This window comes from Neopsephotus bourkii, unplaced genomic scaffold (assembly GCF_033783945.1).
Source record: "Neopsephotus bourkii isolate Nb327-2 ecotype Australia unplaced genomic scaffold, CSIRO-AGI_Nbou_v1 NB_663, whole genome shotgun sequence".
Classification (NCBI taxonomy): Eukaryota; Metazoa; Chordata; class Aves; order Psittaciformes; family Psittacidae; genus Neopsephotus; species Neopsephotus bourkii.
In genome coordinates, this window is record NW_026901162.1 from 1,858,854 (window position 1) to 1,866,964 (window position 8,111).

At 42.6% G+C, this 8,111-nt stretch overlaps 1 long non-coding RNA gene across 1 annotated transcript in view; it reads left to right on the forward strand.

Moving 5' to 3' along the window:
- Positions 1 to 1,467, forward strand: part of LOC133212093 (uncharacterized) — a 105,547-nt gene extending 104,080 nt beyond the window's left edge. The window contains exon 5 of the long non-coding RNA XR_009725391.1: positions 1,284 to 1,467. This is a non-coding gene — a long non-coding RNA (uncharacterized LOC133212093). The remainder of the gene's footprint in view (positions 1 to 1,283) is intronic.
- Positions 1,468 to 8,111: the final 6,644 nt, after the last annotated feature.

Consider the following 8,111-nt stretch of genomic DNA (forward strand, 5'->3'; position numbering starts at 1 on the left):
GATTGAGATTCACAGCCATAAGGAAACCAAGGAGGGAAAAGAATAGTGTTTTTCAAGAAACAGTGCTGTTAAATGGGAATGAGCCAGTTGCAAAGGTGCTACAGACATGACTGGGTGCTGAGAATCAGTATGCTTTGCAAACCTTGCATTTCAAAGCCATGTGCTCCCTTTCGTTGCAAGGGAGCAGGGTGAGAGCCAGACTCACTTTTTGGCATATAGCTCAGGAGCTGCACTACCCAGCTGGGCAATCCAGACTGCTGAAGTCAGGTGCTTAGGCTGCCCCTTCAATCCACAGGCACCTCTGAAAACAAGCCCAGAAAGACCGATGTGCCGAGACTGGAAAAAGGGAAGAGGAAACAGGGAGCAAATGGGTGTTTCTGAGCATTTCCAGCCACCCTGCAGCTCTGGCACCTGGCTCTAAGTGGCATGATTGAGACCTCCTGCTCTAACTCCACACCTCTGAATCCTCTTCTGCTATGGAGATAGCACGTACCTTTTTCTCCAGAGCTGAGGGATCAGAGCTTGCCCATTCTTTTGTGTTAGTGCCCTGGCCGGAGAAGTAAGACCCCAGGGGAAAGGAGAGCCTGCTTGCTCCCCTCCTCTGCAAGTGCCTGGTAGGGGATGGATTTTTTTGCTTGGGTCTGGCTCCTCCTTGGTCCATGACATTATTTCAGTTTAAGCCTCTTGTGGTCTATCAGGAGAGCTGTGTATCTTTGCAGTGACAAGTGCTATGAACATAATGTAGGTTTTATGACTGCTCCTCTAGGTCCACTAATTGCAGTCAAGAGGTTTTTTACCATTCACTCACAAACTATGACTTTCTCTCCCCTTCTTTCTCTAAAGGGAAAACAATTCATTTATTCCCCTACACCAAAGGAACATCCACAAGGAAGGGAGAAATAACACCTATGGGTATTTTCCAATATGTTTGTCCTCTCTTTTAAAGGGTATTTGAGGCTGTCATTTGATACACTATTAAAGATGTATGAAGTCCTTTCTGATGTCAGATGAAGGCTTTCTTAAAGTAAAGCAGCTCTTAATACATGCTACGTCTAGCCCTCATTAGCACAATACCCTATATTAGAGAAATATTTATGCTCATAGGACACCATCAGTATTGATTATATGTGAATTTTACTACTGTCCACTTTCGTTTTGCCTTTAGAGATTTACATTGAAAAGTATTCCCCAAATGATGTAAAACCTGATATTTCAAAAGTTCTCCAATTGTGATAGACTGGGTCAGAACTGTTTAATTTACATAGAAATTTCTTTTCTGATAGGTATCTGCAAGCCCTTTACATAATCACAACCACCCTTTTATCCTCCAGTGACTTCTACTTGTCTGAACTGCCTGTACATAAACACTCCTAATACCGCACTGCCTCTTTGTTAAGTATGTGCATGGTACCCAGCAAAAACCCCAGACTGCCATGGATGTAGCTTCTGTCCTTTCTGTAACTTGTAATCATACTGCAAGCCAGAATCCCTGATTAAATTACAGTTGTTATGTGGGTTGGACTGGAGAGTTTTCTGAGTTTTCTGCTTGTTAAATACACTGTTAACGCTGTCAGTTTTACTTTGTTGAATCTTGTCATAGGCTTAAAACCTTTGAAGGTTATATAGCTGAAAGTATTGATAAATTTATTTATTTATATGTAAATATATATTTATATGTATATATAAGTAATACGTTTTATGTATAATATATATGTAAGCTAAATATACATATTCAGCCTACAACCATGAAAAGTTATTGGCTGAAAATATTAGTTAAAATTAATATTTTTGCAGTTGTTATACTTGACTTGGGGTATGGGAATCTTTAAAGTTCTTGTGCCCTGTCTTGTCTCTGAAATTGCCTTTTATTTTATTTATTTATTTACTTATTTATTTTTTTTATTTTAACACAGCAGCCAACAAATACACAGAAGTTAAATAGGAAAATAGCAGCTTCTCAGATGTTCACAAAAGCCAAGAGTTGGGTCTTTAGGAATAGCAATGCATACTGCAAACCTCATGTTTGAATCATGTTATTTGGCAAATTCTTTTTCATAGTTATGAATAGATAATAATCCCATCCACAAAACCCACTACTGCCCAGAATAGGATTTAAGTCATGATTGATCAAATGTAAGGCCAAGAAACCCGGCCATCTTCTGATTTAACAAAAACAACTTTTTCAAAATCAAGACTGAAATCTGCCTCTTAAACAGTCCTCTACACATCCTGCTTTATCCAAACAGTCCCGAAGAGGGCTAGTTGTAATGGAAATGCTGACACAAGCTTAGCTGTAGTGATGCTGTAAGACACTGTTATGCTAATATAAGCATTACACTCTAAGAAAACACACTGAGTTAGTGATACATATCTTGAAGAAAATTGCCATGAGAACAGAGGTCATATGCCACATGGATGCCAGTGTTTCTAAGTGAGGTACATGTATGGACCTTCACAATGACACACATTTTACCACCTTTTACTAAAAATAGGCACGCAATGAAAAATAACCATTAACTTGTTACTGGGTTCTCTTTGGCTTGGCAAAGCTTGCTGTTCTTCTTTTCTTTGCAAACACTGCTCATTTTCTCTTGGATGTGATAATGTTTGCTATCAGCAACACAGATGGGCACAAACTGCTCAGAGGGACAGGGAATCCCCTGCAGCCCGGCTGTGTTTTTGTAATTTAGGAAAGCCACTTCTGTGCCTCTACCAATATTATGTTAAAGGGCTTCTGGTTGCTGCCCAGGGTGTGAGGATGTTGAACACTAAACTTGGATCTGTGGCATTCTGTCCAAAGGGAAATCTGACTGTTTCTCTGCCTTCTCTTGATGCTTAACAATTTCCTTACAGCACATGTCAAAGTGTCTTTTTGCACTCATCTTAGTGTGGGCTAAAGAAAAATGCAGATGTTGCCCTTTGCTGTACTGTACTGGTGCCTTCAGCAGGATGCTTCACTATCTTCGTTGCTTTTTTTTAACTCTTTATTTTAGAAAGACTGTCTTTTTCTTCCAAGTTTCTTGTATCTGTCCTTTGGAGAGTAATGCAAGGGTTTACTCAACCCCAGCATCATACACAACAACCCCAAAATGCTATTCCTGATTAGATGCTGCTGCTTAGTACCCTGTGGAGCTGGGCTACAGTGAGGCTTAACTTCTCACAGTCTTCCCAGTCTTCAACCAGCCTCATACCAAACACGATCAAGATATTTCAAGCATGTGGAGCACTGGGCCAAAGCCTGGGACTTTGGGATGGACAGTCTCCTTCCAGTTGTAGTTGAAGTTTTAAAAAAATCAATATGAAATCAGATATTGCATTCACAAGATTGCAGTCATCCTCGAATGAATCATGAAGCCATGGGCTGGAAGCTGTGTATTCATTGGGGCATTCCTGAAACTTGTAGCAATATCCTAAAGCTCTCATGCAATGACAAAGTCTATAGGGCATGCTCAGAAAGTATGAGGCAGCCAGGTAAGGTTTGCAGTTGTGTCTGAATGGCTCTGAACCCACACCTCCAGCCCTCATGAACCTATTCACCATTGTATAACCTCTTGGTCTCTCCTGGGGACCGGCTGGCTTTGACAAATGGGTCATGCCCAGAAAGACCCGAGGAAGGTTTCTGAGGCTCTTGAGAAATGGATGGAGTAAGTGGGGATCAAATCCTTTCAGAAAAAAGGGGAAACATAAGGAAACTTGGATAATTCATGTCCTGGACTCCTTGACTGCTGCTCTGTGGGACAGAGAAATGATAAGACCTGTCTGTCCTTTTGTTCCTTCTACTTTTCATTCCAGGGACTGAAAATTAAACAATGAGATATGAAACAAAAATGAGGGACAATTTTCAGTTCCCCCACCATCCTTTTATGTCTCAGAAAAATGATTTAGATTGATTTGAGCTGACGTTTTTAAAACCTTTTACTGGTTCAGCAGCCAAGCCTAAATGTTGGCCACTTGCACCGCTCTTGCTCCTTGAGCGAGAGTGCTTCCTGGGGACTGGCTGACGGCAGCCCTGCATGAGCCTTGCCAAGAGCACCAGCAGTAGGCCTCTCTAGAACAGATTGAATTCTTGACCTCTGAATATGCTATTTCTAGACACATTGGTGTCCTCTCCTTAAATTAAAGCAAAAGCAAACATGGATTTTTATAGAAAGGGCAAGTTGCTGATATTTGCTTACATGGAGGTAATCATAGGATCACAGGATGCTTTGGGTTGGAAGGGACCTTAAAGCTCATCTAGTTCCAACCCGTCTGCCATGAGCAGGGACACCTTCCACTGGACCAGGTTGCTCCAAGCCCCATCTAACCTGGCCTTGAGCACTCCCAGGGTTGAGGCAGTCACAATTTCTCTGGGCAACCTGTGCCAGGGCCTCACCACCCTCACAGGGAAGAATTTTTTCCTAATATCTAATCTAAACCTACCTTTTTTTCAGTTTAAAGCCATTCCCCATGTCCTGTCATTACATGATCTGGTAAAAAGTCCCTTTCCAGGTTTCTTGTGGGCCCCCTTTAGGCACTGGAAGGCTACTGTAACATTTCCCCAGAAGTAATGGGACACAAGCTGCCAGTTTGTGGCTGTTTTTATGGTTTTGGAGGCTGCCTGAAGCATTGCAGGAGAAGGTCCGTATAGCTCACCCCAGGGCCTGAGATGTACCATGACATACTGGTGTAAAACCTGCCCAGGGCACAGGTCTCATCACCAGGGCATCCCAGCCCAGTGCAGCTGGTTTTGGACAAGGTGAGCTACCTCTGTCGCATGAGGCTCCCTCCTCCCTCCTCGGGAGCATGCAGAACAGCAGGCAAGGTGACAATGTCTCAGGTAGGGTCACAGTTTTTCCAGTTTCTGTTTTCTTTCATCAACATTGCTTTGGGATTTTATTAACAAAAAAGGAGCAAAAAAAATGTGTACTTTCTTATGGAGCTACTGATAATGAGGTTTATCAAGCTCCTTAGTTTTTTGGGGAGTCTGTTGCACACTTTCAGGATCTGCCTGTAGGAAACCTCTGAGCCCAGATGGGTTTTTGATCTGTTGTGAGTAGTTTTAATATGTCAGGAGTGCACTTGTCAACCACCCTTCCTCCTACAGCTTTAGGTGAACTTTTAGATGACAGAGTCTGTGACTGCTAGCTTCCTTGAAGACAAAACCTGAGACTGTGAAATTTAACCTTCTGGGAGGGCAAAGTTGAAGATGAAGAAATGATTTAATATAGTTTGATAATGACTGCCATTGAGGAAGATTTTACTCACTGTTTTGAGTGGAGTTTTGTAAGGGCTGACAGCTTCATGTCTGTGTGGATTGCTTTGCTGAGGTCTTGCTACAAAATGATGAAGGAACGAGTAACCTGTGCCAAAACACTGTTAGCCAGGATGTCCTGGGTAAACAGAGATTTTTAGAAAGTGTTATTTATAAAAGTTGGCAAGTGGAACCATTGCATCAGTGAGGAATTCAACAACGCTGTTAAATTACCAGAGTGAATTGACTAGTTGTGCATGTGGGCATATCTTCAACTAAACGATGCTAGGCGGGGCTGCAAACTCTCCAAAGTACTGTTATTTTCAAGCTAAACCTCAGATAACCTCCAGTCCTTTAAAAATATCTGTTGCTGAAAATAAGTCCTCAGATAACCTTCATCCTTGGATAACCCACATAAAATCAAAGGCAAGGAACTAATAGGAGAAAGAGGACTTTGAAAAAAACTTGTTCTCATATTGCCCACACATGTGAGCAACACACTGCTGCTGACTAGCTGCTGTTTTTACATATAACCCATGTGCTATATGCATCCAAAAAGGGTGCTTTCCTTTGCTTAGCAGCATGATCACTGTCTTGCTCATTTAGTCAGGGGCACCCTTGGTTGTCTGATTAGCCATGGAACAGTAGATGCTGCTGGCGCTCATGTTCTTTCTGTTGGCTTCATAATCTGGGTCATACTCACCTGGGTAGGGCCCAAACCATCTTTTGGCAGACCTAGACAAGATGGGAATACAGGCTGAATGGGTCTCAGAAAGGTGCCCTCAGGTAGTCTGAGACCTTAAGATAGGATTTCTGTGACAGCTACACAGAACAGATGTTTCCTAGCTGACAATCACGGAACAGATGTTTCCTAGATGACAGTGGAGTTTTAAAAGTTAGGTTTGGAGTGACTTCTGCTATGTCAGGACATGTGAAAAGGGCACATTTCACTGAAAAAACCCTCCCAAAACAACAAACCCAACCAACAAACCAAAATCCCTCAAAACCCCAAGAAGAGACCAATTTCTGTGATATCTCAGCACCCTTGAGCACTGAGTCTTCAGCTGTGGCCAAACTGCAGAGCAAGGTAAGGAAGAAACCAACCAGTCAGAAAACACGAAGCCAGATGCACACTAGGGTAAAAATCCAATACTTCCTGGTTCTTGCAAGTGAGCTGCTGAAGCCCCAAACCATACAATTAGATTATAGTCATGGAGTGTTTGATAGCCCTTGATGAGTGAATATAGTGTCCTCCAGGGCACTGGAGGTCCTACCTGTCACTTGGTGAACAGGGTCAGAAAGCATCTATGTGGTTTGTGAACTTTCCTGCTGGGTGTGCATGGTCTTTCCTGCCAAGCAAAGAGGTCATCCACAGCACTTGGCAAACAGTTCAGCTAAGTGCAGGGGCACAGAGGTTTGATAAAGCAGTTTGCTGCCCCAGATAGCTCCTCTGGGTGGGATTTGGCAGCTCTAGTAGAGCTGAGAGTAAAGTTTGAATTCATTCATCTGACAATAGGAACCTGAGCCAAAGCTAACACAGAGTTTTATGCTCATTTACAGACCTCTACAGACTAAAGGGTTCATAAAGGAGTTCACTGATACCTTGTTGACAATGGTGATGAAATACTCTGACTTGTCATCCTGGGAGATTTCAACACACACATCGACAAAACTGCGGGTACAAAGTCCCACAAACTCACCTCCTGGCTTTCCTCCCAGACACTCTGCCTGGATGTCTCCAGTGACATTTACAGTCAGCCTCAAAGGGTCCCCTTTACTGGGTCTGAGTGGCATGTGTCACCCCAGCAGCAGATTTTAGGGCTGCTTGCAGAGTTTGGTGAAGCCCCACGTACATGGGCAGTACTGTAATGATATCAGTAGCCAGGACCACAGCACAGAGTCACACAATGTTCCTTGGCCTGATGCCTGCAAATGTGCTGCAGAGAAGGCGATAGTCATGATCAATGGTGGAGCTGAACCCTGGCAGATCTCCTAGCTTTTGCTGTGCTTGGGGGTCACAGTATGGGTGTGTATAAACTTAATGATGACCTTGAGGGTCACTTTCTTCTTTTCGGTTTCTACCATCCTTTCTTCTTTTTCTTCTCTAAACCAAATTTGACATGACATAGTGGGCATGATTTCCTTGCTTTAACTTCAGTAACCTGCTTCTTTTCTCTGACTGTTTTTTCCTGGTGAACAGCCAAAGATCTTCTATGCTGTCCTGCTGCTGTAGGAATAACTGCACAGAACCAAACCTAGTTGCTGAAACAGCGATGAAGAGAAAGTTCCTTTGCTTCCTGTTGACAGAGATAACTTGTTGCTGGTCAAATAGGCCTTTGACATGATCATAAGAACAGAGCTGTTAATGTAAATGAAGACACATATTTTTTTAATTACTTACTAGAAAACATTTAGGCATCATTCCCCAAATCAGTGAATCTTGTCTCACAGGTGCAGTTACCAAGAGCTTTTTTTGGTGTTTTTATTTTCATCCAAGCATAACAGAACTTGACTTCAGATCACATACCTTCTGTTACTGAAATCTGAGTAATGCATTAAGTAATGGATGAATCTGTCTGGATTGACTAATGTGGTTACAGGAGTTTATCCTGATTTGAGATGCATGAATCCTGGATAGGAAGAGCCAGCTTTAATAAAGTGCAGACACCTCCTGTGGACCATGGGGGGAAGGGGATGTTTGGGTGCCCACATTCCCCACCTGCATGTGCCACCCACCAACCCACCCTGCCTTTTTTCTCTTTTATTTTTGTCATTTTTCCTGGAGCACTGCCTAAAGGAATGAATTAAGCCTGTTAGGGCTTGAGTTGATGTTTTGATGTTTATGGCCCCAATAGCGTGATGATTGTTTTATGATGTTTGT